The 19,305-nt window shown below is 45.7% G+C and overlaps 1 long non-coding RNA gene across 1 annotated transcript in view; it reads right to left on the minus strand.

Annotated features, from left to right (window-relative positions):
- Window positions 1-2,100: 2,100 nt before the first annotated feature.
- The window catches only part of LOC140702809 (uncharacterized), a 42,941-nt gene continuing 25,736 nt past the window's right edge, over window positions 2,101-19,305 (minus strand). Inside the window, exon 3 of the long non-coding RNA XR_012082072.2 lies at window positions 2,101-2,712. This is a non-coding gene — a long non-coding RNA (uncharacterized LOC140702809). The remainder of the gene's footprint in view (window positions 2,713-19,305) is intronic.

Consider the following 19,305-nt stretch of genomic DNA (forward strand, 5'->3'; position numbering starts at 1 on the left):
AAGCAGGCGACTTGCTGGAAGAAAAGCAGAATATAAATATGTCCAATACAGTGAAGGAAAAATATTTATTGCTAAAAACCAGGGAAGATGATATACTGAATGCAATATTTTGAAATCAGCAAAGTTTGCAGCCAACAGCTTGTAGTTCCATTTTCATTGGGAAAACAAAACAACCCACAAGATATCCAGAATGGAAGTCCTTAAGAAGCCGCCTTTGGTGCACACGATGGAACAATGTTTCTAAAGCTAAAAAGGTCTGGTCTTCTTTTTCTTCATTTTTTAGCACTAGGATAGGCGTCTATCTAGAAAACCTCAGAAACACAGCCTTGAGAAATATGGAACAGAAATGTACAAATACTAGCACATAACACCACTACCGACTAGAGTTTGGAACAAATGGCTCAAATCCTGTTGTGCAGTTACGCAAACAGCATAAACTTGGAAAGCAAATTGCTATAAGTTAAAAAAAAAAAACTCTGCGGACCTATCTGGTAAGCAACAGATAAAAATTTCTTGGCTTACAGCAATTTGTTTTCTAAAGTTAAGCTGTTTGCGTAACTGCACAACAGGATTTCAGCCTGTTAATAAAGGTAAAATAAAAGTGATACTTTACAAGCAACATGAAGGGTGGGGAATGATGGAGTGTACACGAGTGTGGGTGGGGTTTGGGGATTAAACCGGGTTTAACACAATAGGAGAATCCTAAATACTGAAAAAATGAGTTGCCCAGCATTCTTCAGCTTAGGTGATTCTCATACGCAGACAAACTCCAGGGAGCAATGGGTCAATTACCTGCCTCTGTGACCCACTGTGGTTGGGTCCACCGGCCCCCAGTGGAAAAAAACAGAGACAAAATAAAGACTCTTCCAGTTTGCAGTGAATGGATTATTTTGCTGTTGGAGAAAATAAAAAGCTACATAGCCTTTAAAGCATGAATTGCCACTTATAAAGGCTTCCAGAAATTCTCTGTCTCCCACCCACCCATTTTGGAGATGATGGTTACTGTGGTTCTTCTGCTAAGAGACCAAGATATATAACCCTACCTTACAAGGGCATTGGCAGGCTCATAAGAAAGACATGGACACTGAAGTGCTGAGAACACGTGAAATATATAAAAGCTGTTCCTGTACTCCCAGTATGTGTATTTTCCTCCAATATGTCTTCTTAAAGAAGATGCACTTTTTTTGGGTTAAAATCAATGTATTTGCCTGTTTTTAGCTTCAAATATGGTATTTTAATTTTGTAAGGTGCCTTTAACGAGAAAGTTGGGTTTCAAATATTTTAAACAAACAAATAAAGCTAATAGTTAAGAGGATGGGTCTAGCCTCTTGTACAGGATTTAAATATTGCTCTGCTTAGGCAGTTGCACCTGAGTATTGTTTGAGAACACCGAAAGTATTTTGTGCAGCCACTGAGCCCCCAGATTGCCCCCCCACCCACCCAGATGGAGTGACAGCCCCGGAAAATAACTATTTTCTCCAGCTTTGTTAATTTTTTTCCCCCTGGCCTCTTGTCATCCCAGGATCCACACCTTGCCCCTTCCAGTGTTCTTGCAGAAGGAACTCACACATAAGAGTTGCTAACAAGGTGGGTGGGAAATTATGCAGTGGGAGAAAAAGTGTGTAGCTGAATGCAAGATGCTGCCAGCTCTGATCCTAAAAATTGCCTGCTGGTCCCTCAATCACCGAAGGAGGGAAATAAGCAGTTCTGCAGTGCCTCCTGGTGGAGAGCGAGGGTGCTGCAATAAGGCGAGCACCCTCCCTTGCAGGAGGGAGTGACCTCATGCCTCCTTAGGCGGAGGGTAAATAAGTCGCCTTAATTCAATTTCAGCCAGAAATTGGTGGGGTATTTTGGCCACCGTGGTCCAAACTTCCCACCATTTCTGATTTCAATGCATTTTATTCCCAAATAAGTGACTGTACGGTTGTAGCCTTAGCGTTACAACTGGATGATCATCTTGTTAAAGAAATATTAGCATTTTATTAACAGTGTCGCTGAAGCAACCAACATGAATTTGACCCAACTCCGGAAGGGAGTGGAAGACAGGAGGGCCTTGACGTGCTCTCTGGTCCATGGGGGTCACGAAGAATCGGACACGACTAAACAACAACAAAGCATTTTATTTTATTTCCCTCCTTCCTCCCAATGCAGGATCCAGAGAAGGGTCACAATCTGAACTAAAAACAGATGAGGCCAAAAGGGTCCATAATATTAAAACTCAATTAAATGAAGAGGGCGGCTAGGGCCTCGATGGGTTTCCACAGTACGTGACGAAGCCAGCTGTCTGTTGTGTGCTCGGATCTGCCCTGGTTGTGCACTTAGTCATGTGGCCGGGTGTACAACAGATGGCGCGAGAATTGTGAAAATCCGCGTAGGTGATCTCCCTGACACGTGTGGTATTTTGCAAGAGGGGAAAAAAATCGTTCCGAAGCACAAAAGGACGAGGAAATGCACAACATCTCCAATTAAAAAGATCCTTCCTGGGTAGGCTTATGTTTTAATTGATTTAAATTTGCATATGGGTTTGCAGCCAAGGGTCCACCATGTGATTTCAAAAAGCCTTTCCGCAAACTGTACACTTAAATCACTGCGGGAGAGGTGCTTTTTCTCTCTCCTCTCCCACAGAACACCGAAGAAGCAGGAGACAGAGGTGGCCGGCCCTACCATTAGGCGAGATGAAGCGGTCGCCCCACGACGGCAGGTGTCACAGACCTGGGGAGAAAGGGGGACAAAGGAAAAAGTGGCATGCGCTTTGAGCTTTCGCCAAACCCACTGCACATGACCCACGGCAGATTTGCGTTCAGAAAACTAACATTTTTTAAAGACTATAAATCCCAGATCCTTCCAGACAGTCGTTAGCACGGTTTAGGGAGTTGTACCCTGCAACTGTAGGGACGTGGTGGCGCTGTGGGCTAAACCGCAGAAGCCTGTGCTGCAGGGTCAGAAGCCCAAGCAGTCGTAAGTTCGAATCCATGCGACGGAGTGAGCGCCCGTCGCTTGTCCCAGCTCCCGCCAACCTAGCGGTTCGAAAGCATGCAAATGTAAGTAGATAAATAGGGACCACCTTTGTGGGAAGGTAACAGCGTTCCGTGTCTAAGTTGCACTGGCCATGTGACCATGGAAGATTGTCTTCGGACAAAAACGCTGGCTCTATGGCTTGGAAACGGGGATGAGTACCGCCCCCTACTGGACAAAACTTGTCAAGGGGAACCTTTACATTTACCCTGCAGCTGTAAACATTCCAAAACCTGGAACAACACTGGATTATTATCCCCCTTTGCTGAGGGGTTTTTCACCGGCTTTTGTCGTTAAGAAAACAACAGTCTGCTTCATATCAGGCCTGCCTTGCCTGTTCTGGCTGGCGGCTGCTCCCCGGATCTCAAAGAGAGAACGGCCCTTTCGCATCATTGAAATTTTGACCGGAGCCGTAACTAAAATGGGATGCTTTCTGTAGATGTTTCCTGATGAAGACAGGCAAACTCGCCTGCCTTCAACGTGGACGCCACCCCTACCTGCTTCTCCCTGGAAGGGAAACACAAGACAGGCAGGTTCCGTGTGGAACTGGTCCGGCTCTGAATCTGAATCTGAACCCTTCTAAACTAGAAATGCTGGCAAATACACCTGGGAGCTGAAGAGCGTCAATGCTCTTTAAGCGAGCCACCGTCTTATCTCCTCGAAGCTGTAATAGAATGTAGGATTTTGGCTCATATCGTCCTTGGCCATTAGCTATTCCGCCTAGGGCTGGTGGGAGCCAGGATCTAACAGCACCCAGAGGACCACCCTATTTTCCTCCTCCCTCTCTTTGCTTGAGAGGCATATGGGCAGCTTCCAGGTATCTTTCCCCAAAAACTGCCCTCGCTAGGCTGTCTGGCAGCAACGTCGTTTAGCAGTGAGATCGCTTAACTGCTGGGTAGCTCCGTGGTTTAGGGATCAGAGCCAGAGGTTCAGAATTCCATTCCCTCTGTGCCTCTTTGACAGTGGCCGGGCTGGATGATTCCCTTCTAGCATTGCAGTTCTAATATGATGATGATGATGATGTTGATTAGAGCTAGTGACCAATTTTGCAGAAGTGGGAGACCGGCTCCAGGTTTCGGTCCGAACTTGGAAGAAGCCGTCCGAGGAGCTGAACCCCAGCCCCAGAAGGGGGGGGTGGTTTAACAGCTTGAATAAGCTCTTTTAAAGTTCAGAACTAAAACATTTTATGGATGCATGCTGCCATCCCCCCCCCCCAAGAAATGGAGTTAGACGCCTCTCCTGGGTGGGATTCAACATGATACAGCACTGAAGCCAACAGCTACAACGAGATGCCAAAAGAAAAGGGAGGAAAAAAAACACAACAACCCCATAGTCTGGCCTCTTTTCTACTGAAGTTTGGAACGCTGACAGTTCTGTGCAAGCACCGGGAAATAATAAGATCTCTTCCTAATTCTGGAACTGTATTAAAACCTGAGAACATCATTTCTAAGGACGGCGGTGGGGGGGGGAGGGAAGAGGGGCGAAAGATTGCAGGGTCTTGTTTTTATTGCTGAAACAGATGATTTGAGTTTTGTAGATTTGGGGCATGTTTATATTTTTTAAAAATTCTGTTTTATATTCTAATACGTTGATTGCTGTTGAAGGCTCTCAAGATAGAAAAAAAACAAAACAAGAATAAGGGTTGTCCGTGTGGGCATGTTGTGTTGCAGCAAAAGCCGCACTGTGGGGTCGAGAAGCTTGCACTGTGATCTTTAGGATGTCACGAGATGCTTTGCAAATGATGAGGATGGTAACGAGAGCCGGTGCTGTTTCTGCTGCTACTGCAATCAAAAACATTTTTTTTAAAAAAATGGTGAAGGATACTTTTATTTCACCTCTAATATCTCTTTAAAAAACAGGCCAGCTTGTGAGTTTCACAGGGTTGTTGATCATGGGGCTGAGCGTTGTTGATCTCCGTGGCAGGTTCAGGTCCATTTTCTCTCCTCGCCTGGCCCAGCAAGTGCCCAGTTTGACAAAGAGGCCTGCAGTCCCTGAAAGCTAACCGGAGATCCTTCGTGGGCCGAAGAGGTGATTCCCTAAACCTCGTTTCGGGATTTTGTACAAGGATCTCCCCTTCCTCCGCCATGATGATGGCCATGATGACGAAAGCGTGATAAATTTGTAGTGCCACCCATTGACCACCAGGTGGCAGAACCTTTCTTAAAAGGCCAGCTATCTATTCTACAGTCCATCTGGAAAAAAAGGGGAATACACTATACAGTACTGTAATATTATTCCCGAAATGTGCAAGATGCGTGTCCATATCATCGAAAACAAACGGTTGTTTCTAGCACAGCAGATCTGTCCTAGTGGACAATGTTGGATGAGTCCAAGAACTGGTTTTAGAGAGGAATGGCACTGAATGGAGGTCGCTGTCTACCCTCCCTTTAAAAACCCACTCCTGTTTATGCCTGTTGCTGCTGCTTTATGCTGTCTTATGGTGACCCCAAGACCGAGTGATTTCCGAAAGGTCCTGTCCTGAGCTGCCCTGCTCAGCTCTTTAAAATCCCAGGTCATGGCTTCTTTTAGGGAGTTGATCCATCTCACATCTATTTCTCCTCTTCTCCTGCTGCCTTTCCACTTTTCCTGGCATGGTTATGCCACTTTCTCAATTTTTTGTCCTAGAAATTCAAGGGGATAATTTGCGGCACTAATTTGGAGTTAGAAGCCCTTGTTTATCTCCTGCACACTCACATACCCTTTTAAGACTTATTTGCATTTATTCCTTCCATTTATGTCCTTCCTTTCTTTTTGTGAGCACAGCCGACCACGGTCACGGCTTTCCCCCCCTCCCCACTTCATCCCCAACGACCCTGCAAGTTAGGCCAAGGTAGGAAACGAGAGCAAAGGGCCCCACGATCATTTGGTGAGCTTCATGGATGTCCTAGGTTTTTGGACTACAGCTTCCATAATCCCTCACAATAGCTAGGCCAGCTGTGCTGTCTGGGAGTTGAAATCTAAATGGTCTCAAGGGCCAAAATTTCCCGCCTGAACCCTTTCTAGAAGACTTTAATTGTAACGATTATATACAATGTGGCGAGGGGGGAATAGGAACTTTCCCTTAGTGTAAATTATGAATAATCATGAACTAATTTAAGATACAAGTGGTGCCTCGCTAGACGATGATAACCCGTTCCACTGAAATCGCAGTCTAGCGAAATCATTGACTAGCGAAAAGCAAATTGTCATCTAGCAAAAATTGGTTTGTGAAGCAGGGACCAAACATTGTCCAGCGAAAATCCCCCCTAGGAATCACTGTTTTGCAAATCGCTATAGCGATCGCAAAAAGTCAATGTCTAGCGAAAAAACTGTCATGCAGGGTAACTGTCGAGCGAGGCACCACTGTATGAGAAAGAGAGGCAGAAGAAGAAGGGGAAAGAGATGGAGAAAGCAAGCTGCCTAAGGTCACCCTATAAGCTTCAAGGTTCAATGGGGATTCGAGCTGGCATTTCATAGCCAGGTTCTCTAACCACTGCGACACGCTGCCTCTCAGGTTCGGCCGTAGCAGGCAGGGCAGGTGGCAACCTGCCCCCCCTGGTCTCCTCAGTTCCACCCTCCTTGTGTGGGGCTTGCTCTCCGGCAAGCCCTTGCCTTTTGCTAATGGATGGAGCAAGAGAGAGCTGGGCCAAAAAGGGCCCCCGGGGGAAGGTCAGGTGGCTAACAGGCTCGGCCGGGCTCCCTCTCCCTCCGCCTGTCAATACCCATTAGAGAGGACAGGGTGGCGGCGATGACCGTGTGGGCCGCCGAAGCGCGCCAGCATCGCCTCCTGCTCCGTGGCTGCGTCGGCCACCTGAAGCAAAGTCCTGGCCACCTCTGCCTTCGACTGAGGTCAAAGGGCAGGTGGGTTCGGGTGGCATCCGCCGGGGGCGAGACGCAGCCCTCCTCCGCCCCCCCCCGGTCTCCAGCACCCCTCCGGGCTGCTCACCAAGCCCATGTGCCTCAGACGCAAGAATGCCAGGTAGGGGACGATGTTGCACGCTTCTAACACGACTAAGAACAGGCGGGTGGGAAGGGGATCAAACGTTCCACACGCTGGAGGTGAGAGTGGCAACGATGGAAAAAACATTAGTTTTTTAAAAATAAGATCTTACCCCAACCTGCTTATTTCTCCATACGTGGAACGCGAAGAATATGAGATGAGAAGCGTTCGGACTGGGGTGAGAGAAGATTTGGCCACCCCAGATCTTTGCCTGCTCAGTTCTTAAAAGGGTGGGTTTAGAATTCCTCTGTGTTTAGCCCTGTGAATGCTGTACAGTATTAGGGTTGCCAATTGTTGTTGTTTTTTTAATGTAAGAGGCTCCTGATCTTTTGCACCTGTATGATGGCAACGAGGGTCCTCTCCGTGCCAGAAACGGACAGTTCCCGGTATAGAATCGGTGGAGACAAAGAGGAGTTTGATTTCACTGTGTTTTTGAGTCACCTGCTGAACCTTCAGAGCATTCTTAAGTTCTGGGAAGGAATTTTTTTTAAAAGTTCTTGTGTAAAACTCCTGAAATAGTTCTGCTTCTCTAGGAATCGGCTAAGGGCATTTATTATGGCTAGTTTTTTCACAAGCCCTTTTACAAAGTGCTTGGAAATCTGGGTTTGCTATTTCAAAATTGAGTTTTTGATTCTTCCTTCTACCTCCCACCCACTGTCAATGCCTTACAAAATCATTTAGGCACCTTTCCAATGAATTTTGCTGGTTGCAGGATACTGGGTCTTGTTATCCTGAAAAGTAACCGCCCCCTGTCTGTGCTAAAGTTTTGATACCGTGTTGTAACTAAAGGGAAAGATCAACTTGCAACAGCCGGCCCATAAAGGAAAAGTGAAACAGAGAAGCTTCCAGGCAAATACTAATTGGATACTCAAAATAATTATGGTTCACCAAGAAACTCCCGTGTGAAGTTTCCGTTCAGTGGAACCTAAAGATTAAAGAAAAAAGTATACTGCATCAAACTACTCAAGAGAGGGAGGATGCAATGAATATGATCTGCAGAGGAATATAAAAAATAAGATAATTTGCAAAATAAAAAGTGAAGTAATAATAATAATAATAATAATAATAATAATAATAATAATAATAATAAGAAGAAGAAGAAGAAGAAGAAGAAGAAGAAGAAGAAGAACAACAACAACAACAACAAGAACAACAACAACAATAATAATTCTTCTTCTTCTTCTTCTTCTTCTTCTTCTTCTTCTTCTTCTTCTTATTATTATTATTATTATTATTATTATTATTATTATTATTCTTATTCTTATTATTCTTATTCTTCTTATTATTATTATTATTATGAGCTCCCAACCAGACTGCTGAGCTATCCAGCAGTTCTACATTGGGTAACAGTAAAATCTTGAAAATAAACTATAGCTCAGACTTAAGCCCAGAATTAAGGCAGTCCTGAATTAACAATGCTTATTAAATTAGCACTAATGTAAGTCCCCTTGACTCTATGGGTCTACGGTGGCTGGGACCAACAATTGGATCGAGAGCCTCTTAATTCTCTTTATATCTGAGGTTCAAGCATGGAATGTCATTGGTTATGTAACCCACACAGGCACAAAATCGAGTTGTTAATGGGCTTTGGGAGAACAATAAGGTTTCCAAGGGTAAGGACTATTTTGCAGCGGAGAGATAACAGTGCAGAATCCCACCTGATAAACAGAAAGGGAAGGGGAGAGGGAAAAAAAAATAAGATGGCATGTTTTGGACAATGTTTTTGAACAGAAGCACTTCCATACTGCAACATTTTGTTGCAGTCAAGCCACTGAGTTGATTCTTTAGTTATTGGATGGGAGTTTCCTCTACTGCAGGTTAGACTAGATGGCCTTAAGGTTCTTTCCAAGGCCAGTCCAAACATGCAGTAGAAGGCAAGGCCATTTCTAATTCCACAGGGTTTACAGGATAAATTTTCTGTGACTGTGGAGAAATTCAATGAATGCAGCACTTAGGCGCATGTCATTATGCCCAACTCTGTATACAAAGGAAGATCTAGCAAACAGTTGAGATAACACTACTGAAATAGCCCACTTCTGGTCAAAAATAGTCTAATCATCTTGATATTTTAATTAGTTTTTAATTTTACCTAAATGTCATATATGCCCATAATTTTAAGTTGTGCAATGCTCTGATACAAATCAAGAAAGAAAGATGGTTTGAGTTAGATATCCAGATAGGTGAGACTGAGTTCCAAAAAGAAAGTGATTGGCATTTTAATTAATTCTTTTAGTTATTAATTCTTTAAAGTCTTTAGATGCAGTAATACAGTGCTAAATTTGGAAGTCCCAAGTTCAAGCGCTCACTATGGCTGTCCCCACAACCAGCCCGTGCCATAAGAAGAGTCCAAAAGAGGAAGGCTGCCAGATCTGGCCATATCAATAAATAAGGAAACAGCTCTTTTGTAACATTAATGACTCCTAACTTCCCAGTTATGACCCAAACTACCATCAAATATCTGGCATTATAACAGGGATGGCTTGTCACAACACACCCTTCCTGGAAAAACTGGTTCCAGATTGCAGATAAATTGAGAGGGTACAGGGAAGCCAGCAGTGCGGGGTGGTGGTGGTGTCGGGATGGGCTGATGATGTCATAGAGATGATGTCACACTCTCTCTAGCAGCTGAGAAAGGTCTGGGCTTTTGATCTCCTGCAGGACTGCCTACATGCTGTTTTTCTAGCATGCTTGCCTAACTGGTTTGGCTGAAAGGAGCTTAATAGCTGAAAGGAGCTTGCCACGTGGGTGATGATGATCATCAGCTGATGATCCTGGAACCTGGTATGCAGGTGACCCATCAGTTTCAGAGGAGGGCAACAAGGAGGATCAGGGGACTGGAAACCAAGCCCAAGAATGAGAGAAAAAAAAACTGGGCATATTTAGCTTTGAGAACAGGAGACTGAGCAGGGAAGACTGTTGTAAAGAGGAGAGTCGGGATCTTCTCTCAGTCATCCTAAAATGCAGGACACATCATGATGGGCTCATGTCCCAGGAAGCCAGCTTGCAGCTGAAAATCAGGAAAAATGTACAAACTGTTAAAGCAGTATGACAATGGAACCAGTTACCTTGGGAAGTGGTGAACTCTCCAACATTGGGGACAAAAAAAAAATTCAAGAACAAAAATAAACATCCCTCAGATATACTTTAGCTTGGATTCCTACCTTATACATCATCCTATGACTCTACGATCGTTCTCAACTTCTAAATGCAAGGGGAGAGGCAAACATCTGGAGCCCTCCATCTGGATGTGCCCCAATACAGAACGGCTGGATAGCTCAGTGGTTTAGATGGAGCGCGGGGAAGTTCCCAGGGTTAATTTCCAGGTTCTGTGGCGACTTGAAAACCTGGATTTCCCAAATTCTAACCCAACACTCTTTGAGCACCACACACTGTGCACAAAACTCGTCTTCCGCAGGGGGTCTTGATTTGCTGTGCAAACTCTGGTTCCTCTCCTCGCTGGACCGCTGGGGTTTTCATAAAGAAACGGCGTTGCCATGAGCACCCAGGATGAGCCAGCAAACCTCCCAGGGGGAGGTATAGATTTTCCTCGGAGGCCTGGCACACGGAGATCAGTGGCATCAGAAATCGACTGAGCGGCGGGCTCGGTAACGAGACTTTGTGTGCTGTTCTCTAACGCAGCAAAGGCCTTCGGTTCCTGCCCTGCCCCAGACGGGGAGGACGAGGGGGACATGCCTACGTCAGCAGAGAATGACGCGGGCCAGGGGGGACCAGCTGCTGCTTCTCATAGGCAGGGCCCTTACAGGGGATTCAGCACCTTTCCTTCCTGAGCATCTTGTTGTTTTTTTTTTAAACCAAAAAGACTCGTGCTTCAAGTTTCTAGACCTCATGGTGGCCGGAAAAGAGGAGTTCTTGGAACAGCTCCGCTCCGCGGCCAGTGAACCGAGAGAAGCCACCGACTGGGGCAGTGGAATTGATTCATCAGTTATTGAAAGGGCAGTTCCTCTCCTGTGGGTTGGAATAGATGCCCTTCAGTTTCGAACTACCCAGCAGCCACTTTTCAGGAGGATAAGGATGAGCCGGACCAATCTTTTTTCCCTTTAGCCTTTATTTTTTTTGGAGGTTATAAAAAGGCCAGCCCTGGCTAAAAATTCGAGGAGTGGGTGAGCACGGTTTGTGGACGCCATTAAGTCCTCCACAACCGTCTTCCACTAACCCATCCCTCAAAACCGGCTCGGAAACCTACTTCTTCCGCCAAGCCTAGCTCAGTGGGGGAGAGCCCCTACTTTGCATGCAGGAGGATCAAGGTCAGCCCCAAGCGCTGTCAAATTAGGAGTTCCAGGAACGCCTCTGTAGCCCCGTGCATGTCCTGTGCATCCGTGTAGACCAGGCATCCTTGAACTGTGTTGATGAACTACAGCTCCCATCATCCCCAGCCATTCACAGTGCAGTATCTCTGGAGGGGCTCCATTTGGGGAAAGCTGGTGTAGGTAACCCTAAAGGAGACTCCTAGGGATCTCCAGTTAGAAAAAAGATCTTGGGGGAAACTCCCTGCCAAAATAGAGCAGAAAATACACACCCGCCCACCCCCTTCACTCGTGCTGGACCAATAGCTAAGCAAAATCCCGGAGGGTTTGCTTGTTTGTTTGCTGAGCCCCTGTACCAGGCTAGAGGGATAAATACATAGTTTAACTTTTAAAAAATGTAGTTTGCAAGTGTTATAAACTGCCGGATAGCTCAGTGGCTTAGGTCTCTGGCTTTATTAGAATCAGAGGTTGGGTGTTCAAATCCCCCCCTGGGCCTCTTTGAGAGGGGCTGGGCACGATGATCCGTAGAGTCCCTCCCAGCTCTGCAGTTCAAAGGTAAGATGATGATAAACTGCTACTTGAAACTCCAGTTTTTCTCCAGACACAGAAAAGCCCACAAAAACATTTAAAAAAACCAAATGGAAATGAAAGATGCAGCCAGAACAGAAGATTAGCAAAAGGGTGCTACATTTGTTTTTGTTTTTTTTTAGTCAGTGTCTTCATCATAAAAAATATAAAAACAGACCCAGTGAGAATATTATACGATGTCGTAATTTACTGAACAAAAATAAAGCCAAAATGGAAAAGCCATGTGTGAAAAACTAAGTACACCCTTACTGCTTCCATAGGAATTAAAAGGCTTCTGCTAACCAAATGCACTGGAGTAACTGACCTTCAACAAGTGTGACCACCTCTGTAAAAGCTGAAATTTTAGCAGTTTGCTGGTCTGGAGCATTCAGGTGTGTGTTAACACAATGCCAAGGAGGAAACACATCAACAATGATCGTAGAGAAGCAATTGTTGCTGCCCATCAATCTGGGAAGAGTTATAAGGCCATTTCCAAACAATTTAAAGACATCATTTTACGGTGAGGAAGATTATTCACAAGTGGAAAACATTCAAGACAGTTGCCAATCTTCTCAGGAGTGGACATCCAAGCAAATTCACCCCCAAAGTCAGACTGTGCAACGCTCAGAGAACTTGCAAAGAAAAAAAAAAAACACACAAGAGTTACATCTAAGAATCTACTCACTTAGCATGTTAAATGTTAACGTTTATAGCAGTAGAATTAGAAAAGACAGAACAAGTATGGTTTGTTTGGAAGGGTTGCCAGGAGAAAGCCTAAAAAGAGAAGAGGCTTTGCATGGCAGCATGGCATAGGTTTGCAAAGTTGCATCCGGACACATCACAAGACATCTGGAACAACGGACAGATGAGACCGAAGTGGAGATGTTTCACCATAATGCACAGCAAATAAGAAACAGACACCTCCTACCAACTGTCAATCAACTGTGGTGGAGAGGTGATGATTTGGGCTTGTTTTGCAGCCCGAGGATCTGGGCACCTTGCAGTCAGTGAGTCAACCACAAATACTGTATACTAAATGATTCTAGAGTCAAATGTGAGGCCATCTGTCCGACAGCTCAAGCTTGGCCGAAATTGGGCCATGCCGCAGGACAACGATTCCAAGCACACCAGCAAATCAGCAACAGAATGTCTGAAGAAATAAAAGAATCAAGACGTTGCCCAGTCGAAGTCCAGACCTCAACCCGACTGAAACGCTGTGGCGGGACCTTAAGAAAGCTGCGCATAAACAAATGTCCGGAAACCTCAATGAACTGATGCAACGTTGTAAAGAAGAGCGGGCCAAAATTCCTCCACCATAATGTGAGAGACCGATAACGTCATACGGAAGACGAGGACTTCAAGTTATTGCTGCTAAAGCTGGTTCTACAAGCTATGAAATCACAAGGGTTGCTTAATTTTTCACACCCAACTTCTCCATTTTGGCTTCATTTTTTAAAAAATTAACCATGCCACGGTGTAAAGTGTTGTTATTCATCTGAGGTTCTACTGTATTTACCTGATTTTCACCAGGGCTTATGTGTGAGTAGTTAGGCAGTTTAGTAAATTCCAAACCATGGTTAACGAGGTTTGAATGGGTGGGCTCTCCTAACACCCAGGCTGTCGCATTCTCTAGCAGTTGTAGCTCCAAACTGTCTTCAAGGGCAGCCCCACACACAGCGCACTGCAGCAATCTAGATGTAATTAGGGCATAACCAACCGAGGCCAATTCCTATGTAAGGCTGCTCTCGATGGCCTTACCATCTTACTTGTTGGAGAATGGAGGGTTCTGATGCTGCAGAAGAAGCAAATCCTCTCTGGGTTTTAGTTTGAACTTTAAAGGTGCTAAATCTACCCAAGGGACCTGCTAACCGCTAGCAAAATCAGAGCTAGAGGCCTCCCCAGGCTTCCACATCCTCTCCATCATTTCCTTTGATGCATCACCCCTGTTAAAGGCAAGACTGTGCACGAGGCCGGGATCTTTCTAGCACAGATAGGAAAAGTTACACATTTTGGACCACAGAACCCAGAATCCCATAAGCAGCCTGGTGGTCCCGGTGTCCCTGTTTGGGGGAGTCTGGCCCCGGTAGTAGGCCAAAGGGACGTCACCCTTATCTGTTTCTGGAGTGGGTTAATTTCCCCTCTGTACAGATCGTCTTTGAAAACTGCCCTGAAGGTTCCCTTGCTTCTAAAGTCAGGGGAACTCCTAGTGACATGATTTTTTAAAAAGAAGGCACCCTCAAAACTGACTCCTCTCGTCCGTTTGTCTGGCACCTCTCTTGATGTATTTTTTCCCCTTCCCTATTAAGCACCAGGCTTGAAAACAAACAAGCTAATGCAATTCACCGCAGAACCGTTAAATCATCCCCTGACAAGGCTAATCATCTTCAGTGCTCCTGTTCTCATTCTCCCGGATGTCTTGTGTTTTGTTTATTTTAGTACCGAAAAGCCTGTTTTATTCATACCCTGCAGCATTTTACAGGTGGAAAAACTAGGGCACCCAAAGACTTTAAAACTAACTCTCTAGCCTTGGAGCAAAGAAAGATGCTCAAGATCGGCCAGCTTTGCAAACGGCCACTCTCTCTCTCTCTGTTTGGAGGGGGGGTCTTTCGTCAGAGGGCAAAATCCCAACCCAAGTAGACCTGTTGACTCCACAGGATTTACATAAATGCTGATCCTGTGAATTGCTCCCAGCCGCCCTGCAACTGATTCAGTGGGTCTACTCTAATGGGGATGACAACAGGATCCCGGCCACTGGTGAAATTAAAAAAAAAACAACTTATTGTTCCATCATCCCCACTGCAGACAATTGTGTCACCTAAAATTGGTCCCACTGGCTTTCCTAGGTGTCTGGAGCCAGTATCAAAGGGGGGGGACACTGCAAGGGAAGAAGCCCCACCCCATTCCACCTGATGGGAAGTTTGAAGAGCCAGAGGTTGGGAGTTCGAATCCCCCACGGTGGCTCCTTGACTTGATGATCCACAGGGACCCTTCCTGCTCTGCAGCCCTGAGATTATGATGTATATATAGTTCTGAAATAATTTTTTTAAAAAAACCAGACCAAAAGGGCCCATCTAAAGTTAGGATCACCAAGATGGTAAATTTAGGAGTGAGATCACATGGGTAAATAGAGCTAATCTGGAATCTGTTTCCTGGCAATCACACAAGGTACGGGGACTTGTAGTCCCGCCCGACGCTAATCTACACCAGAATTTGATCCTTTTTGGTCCAGTTGTACAGCTTCTAATTTGGGCGGCTGTGCTGGAGCGCTTCCCTGTCGGACAGAAGGGTTGCTTTAAGGGAAATTGCCCCCCCCTTGAAACAACTTGTTCCATTGCAATTAGATGTGCACAGTTTCTGCCATTGGATCGCACCTTCAGCAGATATTACGGGGTCACCTGATCCTGGGTATACAGTTGGACCCTTGTAGAGATGGAGGATCAGCATCTACTGATGCACTTATCTAGGATCTGAAAATATTAAAAATGTGAAAAGAACAATCCTAGGAATATACATTTCCAAAGTTGAAGTGACCAAAACTGGCCACTAGAGGCAGCCATAGACCATGCTGTGTATCAGTCTTGGCTGTAATTCAAGATTTTTCAGTATCTGGGTGGAGGGCTTGGAACCAATCCGCCAAAGATACAGGGGTCCTACTCTGTTGCCCTGATAAGGTCTTGCACTTATATTTAAATGGTATGGCTTAAAATGCCTTTTTGGGGCACACAAGCTTTTTCTCTCCTACACAGCTCCCCTACCATCGAACCTGTTGAGTAGCTTTGGAGAACCCAAAAGCCTGCAGAGATTGAAACGTGACACACGACCCTACTAGGCTAGAGCTGCAGGTTGCCCACCCGCCGGCGGGTCTTAAGGCCGGTGCCTCTGAAGTTGTGGGGACAGTGGAAACGGCTCCGGGTTATAGTCTGAACTTTAAAGGAGATATCCTGTCCATTGAGTCTATTTTTGGGATAAAGTGCCTGGGAGTTGTGATAAAAGTTCAGAGTAAAAACTGGAGTGGATCTGCTTCCGCGGTGACATCAGAGTTCGATTGTGGCTGATCTGCACGGAAGGATAGTAGTTCTCTGTAGGGTCACGAAATGACCTTGGGATCGGCTGCATCCCAAACAGGTGCCCAAATCCGTCTTTCTAGGAAAGACCACTTATATTGAAATGGCCGGCTCTTTCTAAACCCGATCTAAAGATATGATAACAACATCAAGAAGCAGACCAGGAATCTTGACGTTGCCCATTTTCAGTAAAGACCCAGGTGGCCTGAATAGGCCACAGGTGAATCGGATCCCAGCCTTCCCTGGTCATGTAAGATGCATTGGAATCCTCTAAAGTCCGAAGGATAATTTCAGTTTTGCATTTGTACATGGAAACTAGTTTGGCTCATGGACACAGAAATTGGCCGACGCAGTCTGAAACAAACGGGCATCTCACCAGATTCTCTACCACTCAGGCACTGTGCTTTTGAAGCCAATATTGCATATATATTTTATATATTTCCAGTTTGGCTTGTGATGACAAGGGCTCTCTATAAAACTTGCTCAGTATGAAAGAAACCCGATCGTGGTTCAGGAAGGGAGAAAACAAAGGCAATCAAAAAACAGCAAAATGTTGCCTGCCGACCCTTCCAAACAGTGAGAGGGAATCGTAAAGGCCTCCCAGCAAACAGATCTCTTTTTGTGGAATTATTTCTCTTCTACTTCTCCACCCAAAATAAATCTTTTTATTGCCTCCACCCTTGGTGGTTTTAACCAGGAAACAATGAGGCAGGTCTCCCTTAGCTGCTCCTTTCTCTTTCTTGATCCTTCCACCGAAATAAATGAATAGATGCCAAGATTTACAATTCGGGGCCAGAGGGGTGCAAGGCGATTGGCTGGCGATGACATCATGGTTTGATTTGAAGGGGGAGGGGGGAGAGGGAGGCGGGGAAAGGGGCGGGGCTTTATGGGTACCCATGTGCCGAAGCCCAGCCGGGTCTGTCATTCTCTGGGGATCATCAGACACAATGGGACGCACGTGCAAGCGCACACACAGAGCTATCAGTCTGCAAGAAGCTTCTGTCATCAGGTTTTGCAAGGTGCCAAAATAGGGTCACCTAGGATGAAATAAGCACATTCGTCACAATTTTTAAAAACTAAAATATTTGGGGAAAAAAATCTACCTTCAATTTCGTATCATGAATAAGACTGCTGTGTTTTTAAAGCAACCACGAATGCCATATAGGGAAGGGACAGCTGTGTTAGGGCATTGCAGGAAAAAAAACAACAACCACACAACTTTTTGAGTTTAGGGGCACCTGAACGCTTAACCGGCTTTATTTGGGCAGAAGCTTGGGGGGATCGCCGCCTGCCTTATCGGATGGACGTGCGCTCCAGTCTGGAAAAGCTTATGCAAAATAAGAGGGGTTAATCTTTGAGATGTCTCAAGGCTCTGTTGAAATACAGCTGTATTGCCAAATGTCGATTTCAATGTGTTTGTACAGGGAAATGTAACAACAACAACAACATTCTGTGCTAAAACACAGCAGTAAACTAATGCTAACAAAGAACATGAGAGGGATGTTAAATCAGTTCAGTGGCTTCCTGTTTCTCAAACTGGATAATAGTATGCTTTCAGGTAGTCCCAGACTCCAGTCTTGATCGGCTAGTCCACCTGTTTTTTTAAAAAATACTTATTAGTTTCCTCCAATTAGTTCAAAGTGGTTGTGCGCATGACCCTTTTTCTTCCTACTTCCCTCACAAAAGCTGAAAGAACTAATGACTCACCCAAAGACATTTGGTGAGTCTCACGCCTTAATGGGGACACCAACATGACTCTCCCAAGTCCCAATCTCACACTTTAAACAATGCATGACACAGTCTGGGATGGAAAGGTAGGCTACTCTTACACCTGGAGGTTTTATTTCTAGCTCTCGGTGACTGAAAACAGCCAAAGGAGGCTTGGAAAACGAAAGCAAACACATACACAAAACCCGTTGAGTCTTGACTCCAGCATCAGGGAGCGGACGATGTTGCCCTGCCCCACCTGAGCGCACCACGATAATTCAGGTGTGATGCCAGGCAGATTGTTTGGTTCACACAACTCCAACAACATCAAATGGCCGGGGAGCAAGTTTTCCAGAAAAAAAAGCCACTGCTGCCTCCAGGACTTTGCTGCCCGAGGCAGCTTCCTCACTCGGAATAATGGCGGGGCCGGCCCTACTGGTCAGATTAGCTTCCGTGATCCAACGGGGTCAAACCTGATCTTCTCACTAAGACTCCAGAGCAGAAGTTGGGTGTAATGACATGGGGTGTGCGCGTGCGAGAGAGAGACACACACACAGCGACAGAAAATAACACCCTTGTGCCCAGTTTAACCAGCTCACGCAGACTAGGAATTATCATGGATAAAGATTACAATCCTCTCCTCTTTCTCAGCGCTGGAATATTGTGTCCGTGTTTGTACGTCTGAATAAAATATTTTTCTGGCATCATACGGCTGCTCCCCCCCCCGCCAATATTCACCGGGAGGCCGACGGATCCAGGCAATGTTAAAACCCAGAATGGAACCGTGAAGAACGACCGCCGACCATTAAAGAAAAGCAGCCTGGAAAACAAAACAAAACACCCCTTCGAGCCGCAGAGGATGCTGAAATTTGTTGCAGACGCAGCCCCAGCCATTCCTGCGTGCTGAGACAGAGTCTGGTTTGGGGAGTGACCCACCGGTGGCTGAGAAGGGATTCGCGCTGGAGTTTCCCTCGCCCACGCCTGGAAGCAGCAACCGCTTGGGACACTCCAGGCTGAGCAAAAGGGGATTTTTCTGCTTCTCTCTCTCTCTCTCTGCCTGTGCACATGTGTGCTGAGGGCAAAACGCCACATCAGAGACTACTAAGAAAGGGCCTGAAAATAAGAACTGGCAAGACGGCCGTGCTGTTATATACTGTACAATCAATGGGACCCATGTTTGGGGCCTGGTTTGGAGTTCTGGGTTTTGCAACAACGACAACAAAGAATATTACAGTGGTGCCTCGCCAGACGATGATAATCTGTTCCACTGAAATCGCTGTTTAGCAAAATCATTGTCTAGCGAAAAGCGTTTCCCCATTGGAATGCATTGAAACCTGTTTAATGCATTCCAATGGGGAAGAATTGTCGTTTTCTAGCGAAGATCGACCACAGGAAAGACGCTTCGCGAACCGCCGATCAGCTGTTTAAATCGCTGTCTTGCGAAGCTTAGGTCCCGAAAACACCCGTTTTGCGAGCGCGGAGGGAGCTGTCAAAATCGTCGTCTAGCGAAAATCGGTTTGCGAAGCAGGGGCCAAACATCGTCCAGCGAAATTCCCCCATAGGAATCACTGTTGTGAATCGCTATAGCGATCGCAAAAAGTCAATGTTTAGCGGAAAAACTGTCATGCGGGGTAACTGTCTAGCGAGGCACCAATGTATTTCTCAAAGAAATGAGAACAAAGGATTGAGAACATTGAAACCGCAGCTC

This window comes from Pogona vitticeps, chromosome 15 (assembly GCF_051106095.1).
Source record: "Pogona vitticeps strain Pit_001003342236 chromosome 15, PviZW2.1, whole genome shotgun sequence".
Classification (NCBI taxonomy): domain Eukaryota; kingdom Metazoa; phylum Chordata; class Lepidosauria; order Squamata; family Agamidae; genus Pogona; species Pogona vitticeps.